At 47.1% G+C, this 20,998-nt stretch overlaps 1 long non-coding RNA gene across 3 annotated transcripts in view; it reads right to left on the reverse strand.

Moving 5' to 3' along the window:
* Positions 1–20,998, reverse strand: part of LOC146347454 (uncharacterized) — a 156,002-nt gene that overhangs the window by 44,344 nt on the left and 90,660 nt on the right. For all 3 annotated transcript variants that reach the window (XR_014789880.1, XR_014789881.1, XR_014789879.1), the window contains one exon: positions 13,694–13,808. This is a non-coding gene — a long non-coding RNA (uncharacterized LOC146347454). The remainder of the gene's footprint in view (positions 1–13,693; positions 13,809–20,998) is intronic.

The raw sequence follows: 20,998 nt of genomic DNA on the forward strand, positions 1-20,998 counted from the left end.
TGAGCCCCTCTTCACTTTAGGAAGCAAAAGAACCAGACCAAAGTGGGGCAGTTCTACTCAGGTTTCAGGCTTTATCCAAGTCCAATGCATATCCTTACTTAAAGATGCCTGTTGCTGGGAACTTGAGCGGGAGGGTTCAATTTCACTCATGACTTGCTTGTGGGCTTCCCATAGGCATGTGATTGGCCACGGTGTGAAGAGCTTGCTGGACTAGGTAGGTCTTTGGTCTGATCCAGCAGGTCTCTTCTTATGTAACAGTCTGACATGGTTTAAAGCAGCTTCCTCTAAGGCAGGGTATGCAACCCAGGGATTCTTCCTCAATGCTTGTGACCTTCTCATGATGCTCTCCATGCAATGTCAAAATGGTGGTGCTATTAGAACACTGGCCACATTGTCAGTTATAGGGTTCCAGCTAGGGGTGAACGAAAGTCACTTACCTTTTCTCGCAGCTTTTTCGCGGTGGGGGGGAGCGCTTCGCTGCTCCCCCCGCGAAGTTCAGGCCGGGGGGAGAGGCTTCCCGCCTCGCCCGGCCGAAATTCAGGCCGGGGGGGGAGGCTTCCCGCCTCGCCCGGCCGAAATTCAGGCCGGGGAGGAGGCTTCCCGCCTCGCCCGGCCGCGAACACGAAAGTAAAAAAAAAAAAAAAAAAAGTCCCCTGATAGGCTACGTGACGATTCACGTAGCCTATCACGGCTAGATCTGGAATGTCAGCCGTGATAGGCTACGTGAATCGTCACGTAGCCTATCACGGGTGACTTTAAAAAAAAAAAGTGTGTACGGATAATGGCGGCCCCCATAGGGAGCCGCCATTCGCGTTCCTTATTTAGTTGCTGTAGTCTACGTCAATGTTTACGTAGACTACGGCGAAAATAAGGGCAACGCAAATAGCGTTGCCCTTATTTTCGCCGTAGTCTATGTAAACATTGACGTAGACTACAGCGACCAAATAAGGAAGAGGAATGGCGGCTCCCTATGGGGGCCGCCATTATCCGTACACACTTTTTTTTTTTTTTTTTAAAGTCACCCGTGATAGGCTACGTGACGATTCACGTAGCCTATCACGGCTGACATTCCAGATCTTGCCGTGATAGGCTACGTGAATCGTCACGTAGCCTATCAGGGGACTTTTTTTTTTTTTCTTTCATTGCAATGGCGGGGGCGGCAGCCGGTCGAAAGACCGGCTGCCGCTCCCGCCCCGCTCGAACACCGGACGAACCGCCAGCCGGACCCGCCGCCGGGAGGGACATTCAGGGAAGGTAAGTCCCGTCCCGGGGGGGGGGGGGGCGGGGGGGCGGAGGATTTCTCCCCGAAACTTGTTCGGGGGGCCGAACACGTTGGCGCTCGGCCCCCCGAAGTTTCGGGGAGAAATTCTCCGCCATCCCTAGTTCCAGCAAATCCCTGACCTACAAGGGAGGTAAGCCCATGTGTGACACTAGGGTTGTACAAATTGTATAAAATCCACCCTGTCTGTGCTTTGCAGATTGTCAGGCGGCTTTCGTTCATCGTCCACCTATTGACAGAATTGGATTTTTTTCCAGATTTGCACAAATTTGCACTTGCACAAATTCACACATGTGAAAATGTGCAAATCCCCCAAATGCACATTTTCACACTTTAGCCTAAGGGGGAAATGCATGTTTTTGGCCAGGTTTTTTTCCCCCCCATAGTTTTCTATGATGAAATTTCTGCAAAATTTGGGAAACGATGACACATTCTATGTGTGACACATAGAATCATGGAATAGTAAGGTTGGAAGGGGCCTACAAGACCATCGAGTCCAACCCCCTGCTCAGTGCAGGAATCCAAGTCAGAGCATCCCTGACAGATGGCTGTCCAGCCTCGTCTTGAATGCCTCCAGTGTGGGAGAGCCCACCACCTCCCTAGGGAATTGGTTCCATTGCCATATTGCTCTAACAGTCAGGAAGTTTTTCCTGATGTTCAGCCGGAATCTGGCTTCCTGTAACTTGAGTCCATTATTCTATGTCCTGCACTCTGGGATGATCGAGAAGAGATTCTGGCCTTTCTGTCTGTGACAACCTTTCAAGTACTTGAAGAGTACTGTCCTATCTCCCCTCAGTCTTCTCTTCTCAAGGTTAAACATGCCCAGTTCTTTCAGTCTCTCTTCATAGGGCTTTGTTTCCAGTCCCCTGATCATCTTTGTTGCCCTCCTCTGAACCCTCTCCAGACTAGGGTTGGCGGAGAATTTCTCCCCGAAACTTCGGGGGGCCGAGCGCCAACGTGTTTGGCCCCCTGAACAAGTTTCGGGGAGAAATTCTCCACACACACACCCCGCCCCCCGCACCCCCCCCCCGGGACGGGACTTACCTTTCCCGAATGTCCCTCCCGGTGGCGGGTCCCAGCGGCGGTTCGTCGGGTCTTCGTCAGGGGTGGGGGTGGCAGCCGATCTTTCGACCGGCTGCCGCCGCCGCCATTCCAATAAAACTAAAAAAAAAAAAACGCCCCCGTGATAGGCTACGTGACGATTAACGTAGCCTATCATGGCTAGATTTGCAAAGTCAGCCGTGATAGGCTACGTAAATCGTCACGTAGCCTATCATGGGTGACTTTAAACATTTTTTTTTAAAAGCGCGTACGGATAATGGCGGCCCCCATAGGGAGCCGCCATTCCCGTTCCTTATTTGGTCGCTGTAGTCTATGTAAAGATTACGTAGACTACGGTGAAAATAAGGGCAACGCTATTTGCGTTGCCCTTATTTTCGCCGTAGTCTATGTAAAGATTTACGTAGACTACAGCGACCAAATAAGGAACGCGAATGGCGGCTCCCTATGGGGGCTCACATTTGCGTACGCGCTTTTTTTTTTTTTTAAGTCACCCGTGATAGGCTACGTGACGATTTACGTAACCTATCACGGCTGACTTTGCAGATCTAGCCGTGATAGGCTACGTTAATCGTCACGTAGCCTATCACGGGGGCCTTTTTTAAAAAAAAAAAACTTTTTATTTCGCGGCCGGGCAAGGCGAGGCGCCTCCCCCCCGGCCTGAATTTCGGCCGGGCGAGGCGGGAAGCCTCCCCCCCGGCCTGAATTTTGGCCGGGCGAGGCAGGAAGCCTCCTCCCCCCGGCCTGAACTTCGGGGGGAGAGCAGCGAAGCGCCTCCCCCCCACCACAAAAAGCTGCGAGACCAGGTAAGTGGGTTTCGTGCACCTCTACTCCAGACACATGTTATACACATATATAACATGCCCACTGAAACCAACATGGCTTTAAAATTCTTAGCCTTGTCTCACTCATGCCCAAACTTGTACTAGCAGTACAAAGTAATGGTTCTGGAACTTACAATCCATGGATTCTGGGGAATGACTGGCACATCCCCTGTTTTCTGCTGCAGAATGTCTCCGAAAAAAAGGAATGGGTTGCTTATTCCTTTCATTTTGCCAGCCATGCAGCCGTGACAGCTCCCTCACATCTTGAGCAATGGACAGTGCCAGGAGAATGCCAGTGCTGCAGCCTCACTCATTAAGATCACAGGCACAGAAATGCAGAATACCAGAGGAACTGACTGATGGCATATAATTCCTATGGAATGATCTGCCCGTTCTAAACAGACATTGTATGGATTTGTGTCAGAAATTGATCAACTCGCTGCCAATGCTGCACTTTATCACCCACTTCAAGTGGATGATACAACTGACAGATGTTCCACATTTGTCTCTGGAGAGGGTGAAAAGAAGAGCCTTATTTTTAATATTCTAAAAATGCAAGGAAAAATCTGTTGGGTTTTTTCCCCTAAATATCAATGGCAAGCTCAGAAATTCAATCTGTGGGAAAATATGCTAGGAAACCACGTCCTTTAAAGTCATGCCGCTTTAGAGTCAGAGCCGGTCCACCCATGAGGCAGCGTGAAGCCCTTTCCTCGGGTGGCAGAGTTAGGGGGTGGATTAGTATCCCCCCACACACACCTGCCACTGTTTCCTGCCCACCAGGGTGCTGCTGCTGGATAGCCCTTCCCCTCCAAAACAATAAGGCCAGGAAGAGCCTTGCCTGCTGTTCATGTAGCAGAAGTGGGCTATTTTGGGGATTACATCACAGCAGCAATTGCCTGGCCAATGGTCAATCCAAATAAAAGCGACTGGCTCAGCAGGGCCCATCAGCTGCCATCACTGTGACTGTACCGGGGAGAGGACGCTCATACCTCTTCTCTTTCCTGTTTGCTCCGGCAGCCGGTGCTGCTCTGCCCTCCCCCTCTCCTTTCAGCGGGACTGGAGGGGAGGAAGAGGTGGGGCAGTACTTCCTGGTGGCAAAAGAGAGCAGTGAGCTCTGTTGCCTGCTCTGCCTGCCTGCCTGCCTGCCTGCCTGCGTGTGAGCCCATGGGAGCAGCAGCATGGTGTTTGGCTTGCGCTGCCATGGGATTCCAGCACCGCCTGGATGTCGGTGCTCCTCATGCTCTGGCTGCCAGCTCTCAGTCCTGGCTGGACAGAAAGGTTGAGTGGTGGGAGGCAGAAACTGAGGCACTGCCGCACTTGTTCCTGCCTGGCAGGTGCGAAGGCTTGTGAATGCTCCGATCAGCTCTTCCCGGCTCCTCCTGCTAACGTTCCCATTTTGTCCATCCCCTCCCGAGCCAGGGGGAGCTGTTGCAGGAGCAGCTGGAGGTGTGAAGAGAGTCCCCTCCATCCTCTAAGCTGGGGCCGGTACAAAACTTATTTTTTTGATATGTAATTGTGCATAGCGGATTTTAAAAGATGGGCGCAAATTCTCCACAGCCAAGATCCAGCTCTCAGCACATACAACAGCTAGTGGTGCTGGATGAGGAATCCCATTTCCAGCCAAACCCAGAGTGGCATCCAGCTGGTTCAGCGAGGCCTAGGCGAGCATCGCAGTCAAGATGTGGACTAGCATCAGGATGCACATCTGCATCTATGTTAGCAATGCAAGTGGGCTTCTGCTTCTGCGCATGAACCTCCCTTGTACATTGGGGAATAAGTGTTTAATCAGGGTATACCATTGTCCAAACCTCTCCACACATCGAATAGGTTGTTCTCTACCACCTAGAGATAGACCATTTAATTATGCTCAGTGGTATATAAATCTATTGGATAAATAAATGATAAATAGATATTTATTATACTAAAAATGAATCTTGGGGACTTTGGGTTGGATCCAGATTTAAGTTGGATCAACTGCGCTGGTGGAAGTGGACTTCCATGTCCCCTCCTTCCTCCCCACTGCAGCCCCCCCCCCCGCTCCCTTAAAATGCAACACAGAGTGTCAGGAGACCCTGCTGAATGGGATGACCTGTGGGGGTGGATCCCCCAAAATCAGGGGGTGAGACCTTCCATGAGTGTAGCCCTGCCTCTTATGGAACTTCCCATTCTCTCACAGAAGGCAGATCCTGGATCCAACCCTTTGTCTTTGGATGGAATCCTGAACAACCCAGCCCATAATGGTGTTATGTTTTCACAAGGCTGTCACACCATAGTCACAAAGTGCAAATTATCCTCCAGGAGGAGGATGGTTTGGAGGCCTTTGTAATTAGACATCTGGAAATGAATGAAGCCTAAGCACATAAGGAGCTCTTTTCAACCATTGGCCAGAATGCCAGCAAAGGACAAAGACTGGATCAGCTACATTGGCTTATAGGAAGAGAATTCCAGCATCATGTAACTATAGATGAGGAAATGGTGAACAAAAATAGCATCTGGATTTCCAGAAAAGCAGGACAGGGGAGGCTTCTAAAAAAGAAAAAGAAAGGTCTTTTACACAGCCCTTGTTTCATGGTAATTGTGACAACAGATTGTGACCTTTGCATCAGCTTTCTCTATTAAGGAGGACAAGGGATGGCCAACTACAGGCTTAAAGCATATTTAAAACCAGCTATCATGAAATCACCCATTAAAATAAGATATAAATGTAAACACAAATAACAAATAATCTCAACTACCCATCAGCAGTGTTTCTCAACACATCATTTGTCAACCAAAGCCTAGAGGATGCCTAGTGCAAACTAGGGATGCTGGAGAAATGTGAGATGGACTAAATTGAGCTTGGATTTCTAAGAATCTGACCTGCGGTATCCACTCAAGAACGACCCCTTTAGGCTGCAATGGAGTCCGTGGACTTTTGGATTCTTTTTACTTTCCCAAAATTTACACATATTTATTTGTAGCAAAATACGCACATTTCTGCTAAGGATAAGTTGAATGGAATGGGGGACAATATGCTAAATGTTACGTGCTAAGGTAAATTATGTAAACTGTTCTGAAACCTCTTACGTAATTATTTGCGTATTTTTCCACACAACAACAACAAAAAATTGCACCCGTCTGTGGGCGTATGCAGAACAAAAGTTGCTGGACAAGCCGCAAAAGACAGAGTGGATTTTACACAGTCCGTACATCCCTAGTGCAAACCCTCCTAAAAGACCAAATGGAAGAACATAAGCACAGCTTACTTGGAAGCCTTTTCCACCCAGCTGTGGGGCTACAACTACAACCATGAATACCCTGCTAATAACTGACCTCATGTTGCAATGGCACATGAAGCAAAACCCAAGATCAGGAGGAGGCAGCCTGTAGCCCTGCAGATGTTGTTGGACTTCAACTCCTGCCAGCCCCCGGCCAGCATGGCCAAAGGTTAGGAATGATGGGAGATGCAGTCCACCAACATCTGGAGGACCACGGGTTGCTACATGGATCCCTTAACTGGAGTTGGAACTCACATGGGGAAAGGCAATGCCTGACATATGAAGCTCCCAGGCCTCGAAGAGATGTAAAGAATAAGAAAACAGCCCTTTGAATTGGGGCAGACAACTAACTTAACTCCAGTGCAAGTATTTACCACAAAGTGGGTGGAATTTGCTTCCTCCGCACCCTCCATCAGGAGGCAGACTGCAGCACTGGGCTTAAGTAGGGATGTCAGAGAATTCTGCCACGGATCTCGGTGAGGCCGAATGCCAGTGCATTCAACCCCGCGAAATCCATCGCGGAACGAAGCCCCCGTCCCCTCACCCCACGTAAGGCACACGAGACAAAGTCCCTGCCGCCCCCAACCCACAAAAGGTGCGTGAAATGGAGCACTTACCTGCTCCCGTCCACGCTGCTTTGCGAATGGCGGCCGTCCTGCGGCTGCCATTCGCTTCCTCCTCTTCATAGCCGTGATAGGCTACATAAATACTTACGTAACCTATCACAGCTAACGCAGGGATGCCATTTGCGTCCCTGCAGAGGCCGTGATAGGCTACGTAAGGATTTGCGTAGCCTATCACGGTGGGGGGGGGGGAACCCAACGTACGCAAATGGCGGTAGCCACGGCCATTTGCATATGCTGGGTTTTTTCCCCCCTGCCGTGATAGGCTATGAAAGTATTTACGCCATTTGCATACGCTGGGTTTTTTCCCCCTTGCCATGATAAGTGGAATCACGGCTCCATTTTAGCCTACGTTCAATGCAACTTCTACACATGTCAGCACCCCACTTTCCCCCAGCTCAGCTTTGTATTTCCACATCCAGCTCATTAGCAAACCTCCTGTTAGTTATCTCAGAAGACCCTTGGGTGAATGGGGTGGGGGGTTCCAGGGAAATAGCTGGATGGAGGGAGATTACCCACACACACACACAGAGACAATGGAAGAATATAGTTCTTCATATTCCCTGGTATGTTTATTCCTCATTTTGTCCATTCCCTGAGCATGTGCAGAGTGTGCTTTTTATTCAAACAAAGAGAAGGCTGCTGATCTTTCCCTTCATGCTGCATTTGTACAAGTGAAGTGTGACTGTTTCAGAAAGAACTTTCCATTATACTGTCTCTTTTTCTTCATGAGTTTCATAACAGAAGTGTGGTGCAGTGGTTAGAGTCCAGCCCAAAGTCACCCAGTGAGATAACTAACAGGAGGTTTGCTAATGAGCTGGATGTGGAAATACAAAGCTGAGCTGGGGGCAAGTGGGGTGCTGACATGTGTAGGAGTAAGTTGCATTGAACTCAGTAAGACTTACTTCTGAGTAGACATACACAGAGTTGGCTCTCCTCTCCATTTTAGCCTCACCATGTCACCAACAAGGCTGGATGTGGAAATATAAAGCTTAGCAGGGAGAATAATACTCGTGCAGGGCTCCAGACCAGCATTGTCATTTTAAAAGGTTTTTTCTTTCTTTCTTTCAAACAGCATGCTTTACAAAGAGTGCATCACTCAGGCACAGCCTTGTTTTGAGAAGCCCCGAGGAGAAGGAAGTGTTTTGGCTGAAAGTAATTACTGCACGTCTCAGGGCAGGGGAAAAAATACATAAATATCTACGAAAAATAGCCTTTCTTACGGAAGTTATGCAGAATTATGGCTGTTGGTACGGATTTATCTTCGTAATTCTTGGAGCGGAAAAAAAAGAGGAGAATTCCGGGGGCTTGCGAATGATGGTACGGAGCACTGGCTGCAAACTGCGGAAGGTACACAATTCGTACATCCCTAGTAGCCTATCACGGCAAAGTAAAAAAAAAAAAATGCATACGCAAATGGCGGCGGCTACGGTGGCCACCATTTGCATTCCTTTTTTCACCGTTTTAGCCTACATAAATATTTACATAAGCTATTACGGCGAAAAAAGAAGGGGAACGCAAATAGCGTAGTAGACACTATTTGCATTCCCCTTTTTTTCACCGTAATAGCTTACGTAAATATTTACTTAGGCTAAAACGGAGAAAAAAAGGAATGCAAATGGTGGCCGCTGTAGCCGTCGCCATTTGCGTACATGGTGTTTTTTTTTACCGTGCATTGATAGGCTACGTAAATATTTACGTAGCCTATCACGTCTATGAAGAGGAAGTGAATGGCGGCCGCAGAGGCAGCCGCCATTCGTTAGTTGGCGCGGACGGCAGCAGGTAAGTGCTCCGTTTCGCGCATGTGTAGTGGGTTGAGGGCTCCATTCCGGACCCATTTCGCGGGGTGGGGGGGGGCTTCGTTCCGCCACGGATTTCAGGGGGCTGAATGCACTGGCAATCAGCCTTACCGAGATCTGTGGCAGCATTCTCCACCATCCCTGCATGCATGCACCACACCCACCCACACACACATATATTAGACGTGCACTGAGACTTGTGTATGTGTGTGTGTGTGTGTGTGTGTGTATACACACACACATGTATATATATGCAAATTTGTGTTATGGGCCTGTGCCCCGGATCTTTTAAGACCCTAGCAACGCCCCTGATGGTGCTTAACATTGGTGAAAAGAAATTAAGGGCACCATCAAGCCATTCACATAGCTTGAGAAATCATTACTTTTGGTGGGAAAGAATTGTGGTGGGAAAACCTTTGAGAAGCAATTCCAATGGACAATTTGAAGATGGCGGCACACAGAGCAATGAGTGGAGGTGAGGGTTGGATGAATCTGTCAATCTGGGTTCATCCTAAACTTTGAGGATTTCTCCAATCTTAAGTCTGATTAATCCCAAATGTTGATAATTACTGTTTTTAAAGTTTACATGAAAATTCATTTGTGTGTACCTAATACATACATTGTTGCCTAATATATGCATTTTTGCAAGCAATTTTCCTAACATAATGCATTTTTTATCATTATTTCCCCTGATATACAAATTTTTGTGTAAAAAAATCAGAGAAGTGTGTGTTTGGAGAATAACTGTTTCAGATCACATAATGGTTCAAAAGTGCAAAATTCAGTAAAATGTGAACTGAATGAATTTCTCCCCCATCCCTGGTGGAGGGTAAGGTATTCCTCTTAACTGGGGTACCTTGAGCTCTGGGGGTGCAGATGGACTTTTCACATAGGAATTGTGCTCCCAGCAGAAGGGAAGGGTCTCAATACAAGCAATATAGCGGGCCTGGCAGTAGCCCTGGAGATCTGTATGCTACGAGGGATGGGTGACAATTTCATTTGGTCTGGGTTTTTGGTAACAACTTGCCATTAATCCGAAAGCATATTTTGCCCATTGCCTTCCAGACTAAAGCATAGATTAGGCAATATTAATTCATCTTAAAATCTGACCCACAGTGACTCACTACTGTCCTTAATCTTTATTAATGGCTTTTTCACTATGCACTGTGAAGAAGAAAAAACTTTCTTTCATCTGATCAGTGCAAAGTGTATTTGAAAAGAGCATTTTCTTCATCCTTAAAAGGCATCCTCCACAATCAATGGTTTTCTAAAGCAGGTGCTGATCAAGCACAGGCAACTCTGGGGCAAGATACTGGATTGCTCTCCATTCAGAAGAGGAAATAACCTTGTAGTTGTCATGTCTGATGATGTAATGCTGTTGCAAATGAATCAGGGTGGGCTGACTTGAGGCACAAAACTAGGAACATTTCTGGGCATACTCTGGATTGGACAGCTCCCACTGATGTCAATGAGTCTTGCACACATGCCTTGTGTATTGTGTCTTTGATTGACAGGCCCCTGGGTGCCTCTAATGGTTAAGGGGTGTGAGGGGGGCGTCATTAGTTTTTACATGCATAGAAAATCTCATTAGGGTATTCATTTATTTTTATTTATTTATTTATTTATTTTATTGCATTTATATCCCACCTTTTTTCCTTTTGCAAGGACCCCAAGGCAGCATACATAATCCTCCTCCTCTCCATTTCATCCTCACAACAACACCCCTGTGAGGTAGGCTGGGCTAAGAGTCTGTGACTGGCCCAAAGTCACCCAGTGAGCTTCCATGGCCAAGTGGGGACTAGAACTCGGATCTCCCGGCTCCCAGTCCAACACTCTCACCACTATACCACACTGGTAAGCATGCTTGATCTCCTCCTGAAGGCTGGTTTCATATATGGATCTTGTCAGTGGCATATGGAAGAATTGCCTTGGAACCCTATGACCAGAATAGTTGGTTGCCAGCCAAAGTCCACACTCCAATGGGAGACAGGGGACTGCCAGCCCTCTGGCTCTCCCCATCTTCATGTCTCCATCCTCTCCAAGCATATAAAGAGAGACAAGAGCCAGGGGAAAGAGCAGGCACCTCCACTTGCCTTGCCATCTTCTTCTGGACACTGGTGATGGTGGTGAGGAGGAGGGGACCCACTCATGGCTTTTCTGTATGAGGCTTTTAACCCTCCACTTTACCAAGGCTTCTGCTTCCAGATGCTTTGTGGGATTAAGATTGGCTCCTTTACACATGCTTTTTTTCTGGGGGGGGGTTCCTTTCTCTGCCTTTCTATATGTTCCATTACATAACCACTAGGTGGCACTTTGGGATAGCAGAATTGCACAAATACATTAGGGTTTCATGCCGCCATTCATGGAAATACCAGACTTTCCTCGTTTGGGGGGGGGGGATTAAAATGATTGCGAAGCATGGGAGAGGCCCTGGCGGATGACGAAGTTGTGTAAAGCACCCACAAACCACTGTGAGTGAGGAATCATGAGCACAGAATAAATCCCTCATGTAGAAAGGCTCTAATAAAGAGGCCCCCACTAAAGACATCTTTCACCAATTCTGCACTGCCTAAGAAAATTTACGACCTTGAGTTCTACCTTACCTAGGGCTGAACTGCTTTGTTGCATAGATAGCGTGCAGCTGATAGTCTCCATATTGTTTATCTTAGTGTGAGTGCAAGGGGCAGGATTTGGACCATTATGCTTTGATCGGGGAGTTTAAACCTTACCACCCAGCCACTTCCCCACCCCACCCCAAATTCTCACTACACCTCTTTTTAGTCTCCTTGCATGGGGGGTTGACTTGGAGGGAAGTAGCTGAGTGGGAAAATTTAAACTTCCCCTACCTCCACATGGTGGTCCTGATCCACTTTGGGCCCCCATGCACTTACACTAAGGTAAAGAAAATGTTGAGGATCCACTGCATGCTATGTATAAAATGTAGTGTATAGATTCCACTTCTTTGTCTCACTGCTCTCCTCTTACATTCATCATGACTGCAAGCCATTCCTCCTCTTCCGGTCTTGTCGTCAAGTGGTTGCTCGCTCCTACAGCATTGTGGGAATTGTATGACCAGATTTCCCTTCAACCTACATGGGCACCTGTGGAAACTACTAGAGCTCTTTCTCTTCATGTCAACTGTTTAGGTATGTACGAATCCCCTACCTGCCAGTCTGGGGGGGGGGGTGTCCGCAGGGGGGGGAGGTAAATCCATTCCTCCCCCCGGAATCCTTGCCAGCCGGCTCTGCTCCGCGGTGACTCCACAGAGCCGCCAGCCAGGTCTGTACAGCAAGCGATACAGCCGCCATTGCCATGCCGTATGGCTGACACTGAGCACTCACTGCAGGAAGGGATCAGGATGTAAATGGTGTCTGCTACGCCATTTGCGTCCCTGTTTTTTCATGTGATATGCTACGCAAATATCAATGTAAATATAAATGTGTAGCCTATCACGTGAAAAAACAGGGATGCAAATGGCATAGCAGACACCATTTGCGGCTGTAAAGGTCTTAGTTTAAGCTAAATGCAGCCATTTATGGCTGCATTTACCTTAATCTAAGACCTTTATGGCCGCAAATGGTGTACTGGACACCATTTGCATCCAGAGACAGTCCCTCTCAGCCAGCGATATGGCAATGGTGGCCATATCGCTGGCACTCCAGAGCCAGCCGGCGGCTCTGCAGGATCGCGGAGAGGAGGATCCAGCTCCGGATGGGTCCTCAGGGAGGCAGAGGTGAGTGGTGCCGTTCCACCATCGACTCGGGGGGGGGGGATACTTTAGAATCCGGCCTCATTGGGGTCTGTGGTGGAATTCTCCGCCATCCCTACAACTGCTCTCCCTTTCTCTTCCTCTATTTCCTACTAGTAGTACATGGTAAATCACTTTAGATGTATTTTGCATGAGGGTCTCTTGTCTCTTGGCAATGGAGTATGATTGCACCAATTCCCATATGCATGGGCATTGTTATAGAAGGCACACTGGGGCATGTGCCCCCAATCTTCTGAGCTGTGCCTCAAACCTTTTGAGCTGCTTGCCCATGGAAATAATCTGCCTTAATTCAAATTCAACCTGCCTTCTCCCACTCAGCTCAGTAGTCTTGTATTGACTGGGAGACCTTAAGACTCACTCCTTTAGTAGACCAGTAAGGGACATAGCATAAAGGCAACAGCTTTCTATAATATAGGAGACACCGCATCTTTTCTTCCACAGTCTGCACATTGGTTGTGTTTTTCTCTCCCTACCTTTCTACTCTTACATGGCCACTGCTGGGAGCTTGCTTGAAATGAATATGTGAAGAGGAAGGGAGAAGAGCTCCCTGTGAAATACTGGTATTTCACATAGTGTCTGATTTTACTGCCCCAAACTGGGACTTTTGGCTTTTGCTGAATTTCAGTGGCTTCGCCTACGTAAAGTATTTAATTAGCTTTCACAAACTTCTTTTTCCCCCTTTACCTTTAACTCCTCTGATATAACTGCAGAAATCAGATTATACCAAAATGACAGTTAGGACTATGTGACGTCATGTTCCAGAAAGTGCTGTGGAGTCTATGTGCAGAGTGCCTCATACTGCTGCCAGCTAGAATGATCAAGGGGCTGGAGCATCTCCCCTGTGAGAGAAAGTTATAACAGCTGGGATTATTTAGCTTGGGAAAAAAGGAGGGTAAGGGGAGACATGATAGAGGTCTACAAAATTATGCATGGTGTGGAGAAAGTGGATAGGGTAGGGATGTCAGAGAATTCTGCCATGGATCTCAGTGAGGCCGAATGCCAGTGCATTCGGCCCCCCAAACTCCGTGGCAGAATGGCCTGCCCCCTCGCCCCCCCGCGGATCCCCCCTGGGACGAGACTTACCTGGGGTGGATCTTCCGGGCGGCAGCGGCTCCGGCATCGGCTGCAGCAGCGGCGGCTGCAGCAGCGGCTGCAGCGGCTGGTCTTCCGACCGGCTGCCCTCGCCACCATTTGCAATCTTGTAAAAAAAAAAAAAAGATGTGATAGGTTATGTAAAGATTTACGTAGCCTATCATGGCTGGGTAAAAAAAAAAAAGACTTGTTAGGCTACATAAAGATTTATATAGCCTATCATGCTGGGTTGGGTTTAAAAAAAACAACAACCATGTACGCAAATGGTGGCGGCTATGGCCACCGCCATTTGCGTTCCTTATTTTTGGCCGTCTTAATCTACGTAAATATTTACGTAGACTATGACGGCGAAAATAAAGGGGAACGCAAATAGCGTAGCGGGTGCTATTTGCATCCCTTTTTGATTTGCCATTTTAGCCTACATAAATATTTACATAGATTAAGACGGCCAAAAATAAGGAACGCAAATGGCGGCGGCTGTAGCCGCCGCCATTTGCATACGCGGGTTTTGTTTTGTTTTTCCCAGAGCCCTCCGCGGCTGGAAATCTGGCTGCGGATGGCTCTGGCCTGGCTGGGCCTGGCCGGCTGCTCCACGGAGCTGCCGCGGAGCACAGCCGGCCATTGGAGGATTCCGGGGGGGAGGAATGGAACGCCTCCCCCCCCACCATCAACATAATCCGCGAACAGGTAAGTGACTTTCGTACATCCCTAAATTCCTCCAGGGGGCACCCATCGGTTTAATATGCACGTTTCTACTAACGTAGCTTCTATGTTCTCTCAGAGAGCCATAACCCACGTTAAGCTTTGAATGCACTGAGATGATCTTTTGTTGTATTGCTCATTGGTGTTCAACATTTTGGATCAGGAAAATGCTATAGAAGATACTTTACTATGAAAAAAGCATGTCATCTTAGATTTAATGACAGCTACAGAGATTCAAAGAGATCAATGCAAAATGTTATGTGACAAAGTGGTCCTTGAGTATAGACCAAGGGCAGGCAACTAAAATTGGGTGGAGGGCCAGATGACCCCCTGCGGAGTCCTCCACAAGGAGAGGGGCACAAAGGAAGCCCAAGTCTCTGGCCTGGGGGCTGTAGAGGCCCCACGCATGATATAGTCAGAGAGTAACAGTAGGATCTGGACAGCTTTTCAACTAAATACACATTTTATCATTCCCAATAGACCATCTCACATTTATGGTGCTTTTTTGGAACCTTGGCAGCTGTATTGGGTACCAGACCCTTGGGCACATGATAAGGGAAGAGGTAAACAAATAGGAGATAAGTGCATGGAGCAAGGGAAGGGAAGCTCAGCCAGAAGGATGCATGGAGACTGAAAGAGAATCATAGAATCTTAGGGCTGGAAGGGGCTTACGAGACCATCTAGTCCAACCCCCTGCTCAATAGGAAGCCCGATTCCCAGGTGGTCTGTCATCCGAGCACTAACCAGGGCTGACTCTGCTTAGCTTCCAAGATCAGACGAGATCGGGCGCATCCAGCCCAATACTGGAATGGGTAAAGATGGCCTGGCTTTGGGATCTGGGTGGGGCGATCTGGATAATAGCAGGGCTTTTGCTCTGAGGCAAGAGAACTCCCCCCCCCCTTTTCTCTGTGCATTGTCTGTTCCATTCTGGGCACTTGACACAGCCGAATCTCCGGCGTCAAGGAGTTAACACAGTTTGGGTGTTAATTATGGATCACAGCAAGCAATAGAATGTGGAGGAAGTTCAAAGAGAATATTAGATCTCTCCCCCCCCCCAACTCTAGCAGATGTTGAGCTCTGAGGTGTAAGGGGGGGGGGGCTGTGTGAGCAAATCTCTCAAGCTTCCTGAGCAGCTAGAAACAAACTCAGATCCCTGCTGGCAGCTGCAGGATCAGTATAGCTGAAAATAGCCTCTGCCCTTTGCAAGTTGCCCTTGTTTTCCCTTTTCCTTAAAGATAGTTGTTTTTGCACATTATGCTCATGAGAGCCAATAACAGAGGACAAGTGCAGATGTCTAGGGTTTCGCCTTAGGTGTAAGCTTGCCAGAGAATATAAACCTGTTAAATCTGATTCATGCTTCAAAATTAGCATGAGCTTTCCTTTCTCAGTCCTCCTGTCCTCAACTCCCCTCCCTTTCTTAACCACTATAATTGAAGGAAAATACATTATAACTGATCCTGTAATTCTGCCCTTTTTGTTCACAGATGGATGGAAGAGATGGCTGGCTGTGATTGCTCCTTCAGATCCATTCCTTCTGCTAAGTTAGGTAAAGATGCGTTAAGAGCAGAGGCTGCGAACGGTTGTTGGCTTACTGCTGGTTCAGTAGAGATAGTGGCCCAGATCTACCACTCCACTGGCTGCTACTACACACTATGAAGATTGACCGTTCTGAATTGGTGCTTAAGGAGTGCAGTTCACAATCACACACAGTGACAGGTATGGATGTGTGAAACCTTTATTTCTGAAGATATCTCCACCTTCCTGCATGCTGGGCTCAAATGTCTGAGACAGTTACCCAGAAAAATAGCATCAGATGTTTGCTCTCAGTCCTATTCACAGAAATCTATCACTGTGTGTCTGCCTAGAGGCGATACCTGGCCAGAGTCCTGGACTTGACCAAAGAATGTGAATAGCCCAGGATATATAGGCAAAATTCCTCAATGGGAGCTAATTTTTACAGAGACTGCTCTGGGATGTTCTGAATAGGAGGAACAAATCAAAGATGGGGGAAGGGCATCCCCCCCGCCGCCCCAGTTAAGGATGATGTAATATAGGCACAAATTCAAGGTGAATAGACCTACTTTGGAGGTATGCAGACTGTGTCCAAATACAAAGCAGTTTGGGTCCAAAGAGGTCTGCGGTGTAGCAGGCTGGATCCAAGAGTTCAGAACCACCTCAGAGATTCAGAAGGGTCTTCCTGTGTTTAATTTTTCCGGCCAATTTGATACATGTTTGAACCTCTCACATGCATCTCCAAGCTCTGATAAATCAATGAGAAATACTAGCAGAGAAGAGGGGGTGTAGTTCTGTGACGGACAGGTTGAACCAGGGCATGACTTTACCAGGGCTCTCCTTTTTTACTTCCAATCACAGTGCTTTTGGGGAGGGACATAGAAGGAACTTATCAGCAGCTGTTCCAGTGTTTTCACTGTTGTTGTTTTTTCTGGGAGCTTAGGCAGCAGCAGTGCTGCTCAGGGTTTCCAAGGCCAATGACTGGGAGATGCTATCTGTCCATTAGATGGACAGGTATCAGTATCCCACTGCTACCTGTCCACTGGATGGCTGGCACCAACTCCCCAGTCAAATATGTGGAGTTGCACTAAGTCCCCACACCTGGCTCAAGCACTTTCTCTTTGGCTGCCGAAACAGGGTTGGCAGGACAGGCACCACCTTCTTGCTAATGGTGGCATCTGCCTTCCAGCAACTTATAATACGAACCCACCAGCTCTAGGCAGGTAGTGTAGCTGGGGAAGGGGGTTGAAGAATTTGGCTTGCCATCTCTGCTGCCTCCTCTAAAGCAAAGCCACTGTGATGAGCTGGAGTTCGGGGCTTTAAAAGAAAAGTGAGAAGACTCCATAATCCTTGAAAGGGTAAGCTAAGAGGTTCATAGCTCTAGTACTCTTCCCTTATGTTTCTCTCTCATCTGGCAGGGAACTTTCTTACACACACACACACACACACACACACAAACACACACACACGGTGCTTCTGGGAGACGTAAGGAGAGCAGAGAGAATGCTCAGGAACCAGGGCCCTTACATGCCAGACACTAGAGATATTGCTGGACTTCTGCATAAGGAACCTCTCGGTCAGTGCCCTTCCCTTTGGGTTTCTCTGGCTGGTCTTGCTAGCCTGGAAAAAGGCCAGCCCAGCAAACTGATCCCTGTCATGTGGAGCCCCACAGCGTTCTCCTAAGGTGTGCGTTGGGGTGGGCGGATGTAACAATATGGAGGAGTCACTATGCACTGAGTGTGATGCGCTTCCTGGGAGGAACCAGGAGGTAGTTAAGAGCACCACCCACTTCCTGTGGCCTAAGGAGAGAGAGCCCCCAGACTGAGAGAGCTTGGTAAAACCTTTACATTATAAAATGTAAAGTTGATTCAGAAAGCAGAGTTTGTTTGATGCAGTAAGCCAGGGGCAGGGAACAGCCTGTGGGACTAATCTGGCCCATAAAGCCTTTGCCAGTGACATGCCCCCCTTTAAAAACCTGCCTGCTTCGTACCTTTGGTCCGGCCTCCTCCCACCCCTTGCCATTTTTCTGGATGTTTTTGTGGGAGGTTTTGGCTGCCAGAATGCTTTTCCAATGCTTTTCCCTGCTGGGTGCTGAAAATGGAGATAAGCTGCTGATTGGAGATAAGAGCTTTTGCCTGCAGGGGAGAGGTGGCGGGAGCTGCTGACTGATTCAGTCATGCTTTCTTCTGAGTAAGCTACTTTTGTTGTGTGTGTGTGAGAGAGAGATACATGGAGAATACCAAATGTAGCTCTCCTATAGCAGAACCCTTCCTGCATTGGAGGAAGAGGATTTTGCATCACCTGCAGCTAGGACTTTTTTCTCTGAGCATTCATCCCCTCCAACTACTAGGTGAAATTACCCAATTTGGCTTCAATTCACTTTTTTTTTTAACCTAGTACAGCATCTAAAACTATCTCCAGCTTGGTTAATGTAAAGACTGGCTTAGCTTCTCTCTGCAGTCCATCGGTAAAAGGAGCCTGTGTGCTTCACCCAGGCTGGAAACACATCTGAATAACAGTTGTGTTTTATATTGTCAAAAAGGGGGATCCAGCATTTCTCCCTTGCTCCTAGAACCCTTGGGGACAGCTCCAGGTTCAACCTGTAACCACCACATGACCTGAAGAACTGAATTTGAATGTCTGCAGAGCCCTCCTCTCCCACTTTGTTTTGGGACTCTGAACATGCCGACACTGTGACTTCACCAGTCAGGTATCTTCCACTATCCCCCCCCCCCTCCACTTTTTAAATAAGCGATTAAGAGATCTGGAGATCTCAAAAGCTTGCTCATTTTTGGTGATCCTTTGGTTGGCCAAAATCCATTTTTGGTATTACACTAATATGGATTGTGGAATTTTTCTTATGGTCAACATGGCCACCTTTGCTCTTTTTTTATAATACTATGGGTGTCTCTACACGAGCAATTTATTGCACACTCATGATTGTGTGCGATCTCGAGTGTGATCATCCTTCACACTCTACACCCTTCCTAATCCTGTAAAGAAAGTGAAAGCAGAAAGCCGTGCAAAGGCTGCAGGTGTTTTGCTTAATGTAGAGACACCATGTAAGAGCCTTTTAGAAAGCAGTCAACTCTAGGAAGACTCCAGGATAAATATATATTTTTTAAATAAATGAGACACTCTCTCAGTGACTGGGATAGATTTTTTGGATGTCTACTACAGCTGAACAATTTTTCTATAACTCCATCAATAGACTGGATAAGAAAAGATGTCCTTTGCTTATATAGCAGTCCAGTTAAAATATCTTCTTTTTTTACTTGTATTGGTGTCATGTTAAGCAAGCACTCAAGCCAGATCAATTGTACACAGGATGACAAGGAAAATGTGTGTGGATGGCACCCTAAAAAAATGACATTGAAAGTCATTTTCAAGGTCACATATCACTGGGTGAGGCTACTTTCAGGGAAACTGTCACAATCTGAAAGTAATGAATTTATTTGGATATACTGTAACCAAATAAAGCTAAAGGGCTGTGCTAGCAACAATATAATATCAGCGGAAGTCTGTCTTTGATGGGTAAAGTGCTAAAATGGCTTAAACAACAAAAGTGGCAGAAAGTATGACAAAAACATGGTTTGGGCTCACCATTGCAACCAATTAAAACCACATTTGATGGTCATTCAGCCAGGACACAGAAGATGCTGGCTCGGGTGACCTTTGGACAGAATTTGGTATGTATGCATCTAACAGTACACACACTATGATGGAGGGCAAAACATAGTAGTGTACCATGCATGCACATATAGTGACCTAGATAGTGCTGTGTCACATGTAGAAGGAGCATCTCATCCCACATACACTTGCCCAGACCCTAAGATCAGCTTCAGCGGTCCTTCTCTGGGAGTCTCTGCCAAAGGAAGTGAGGTGGGTGGCTATTAATAAGAGGGTGCTGTGGATGCTTGCTGGTGTAGAGGCAAAGGCAATGGAGATTACTTTTGCTGTTTTGCATGGAAAAAAAGTAATGTGGTGTAAAACCTGATATTGGTTTAGGTGAAAAGACTTTCAAAGAGACTGTAGAAAACTTCATGGCTCAGTACAGTGACAACCCAAACTTTGTGATTTGGCCAACTTACATGAGGATCCTGATGGACATTGTACAGGTAACTGGACTTTCCACCTTGAAGCCCTGCTATTGTGGCTGACAATCTATCATCATGCAAACTATGCTGGTGGGGCTCATCTGCCCAGCTGATACAAAATGGCTTCAGAGTACAGCATCATCAGTCCACTGTGAGTTCACTGCTTGAAATTTTGCAGTGGATTTTAAACTTTAAAAAACAGCTTTGTGCAGAACACATAACCAAATGGGTAAACAAAATTTTCATAGGGTACTATGGAATCATTGGCAACACAAGGAATGATGAAGCCCATAATAAGTTCTGTTTGACATGTTCTGAGCAATCAAACATCTCACAGGATACGAAATGACCACTGACCCTAGAAGATAGTGGTGGTAAACCTCCATTCATATCCTATAAGGAATACCCTACATTACAGACATGTGATGGAGATGAGGTAAAAAAACAACAACAACAACCCTAAAACCCATAACAGAGCAACTGTGGACATTCTAGTGTGTTCAGATTCAGAACAGCACCCACAGAAGTCACAGAACCTGATACTAGTAACATACCTCTGGTCTCCTGGAAAACAAAAGATACAGCAACAAATGATGTGACCAATGATTTGCTGAAGGCTAATGAGGGAGGAAAAAAATTGCATCTTGTAATATGAAAGAATGACTAATCAGAGCAACTCTCCAATGTCATGATCCACTGAAAAAAGATCAAAAACTTCTGCTTCATTGTAAAAATCAATTGCTACCACACAGCAGAACATAAAGAAAATTATCAAACCTGATGGTAAGCTCATGCAGAGGTATTTCTTAAACTTGCAGGCACTGGCTGAATGATACCCATGTCTGATGTCTTAATGTGGAAGACAATCCCCGTGTCATTTGTTGCTTGCAAAGGTTGGAGGACAGATGAACATCATGGCAAAGGCAGACTTTATTCACATCCTCATTACTTGGATGGATACTGTACACTTTTAGATCTGGAAACA

Source organism: Heloderma suspectum, chromosome 4 (assembly GCF_057233095.1).
Source record: "Heloderma suspectum isolate Gila_16-S chromosome 4, 16-S_ref, whole genome shotgun sequence".
In the NCBI taxonomy this organism is placed as follows: domain Eukaryota; kingdom Metazoa; phylum Chordata; class Lepidosauria; order Squamata; family Helodermatidae; genus Heloderma; species Heloderma suspectum.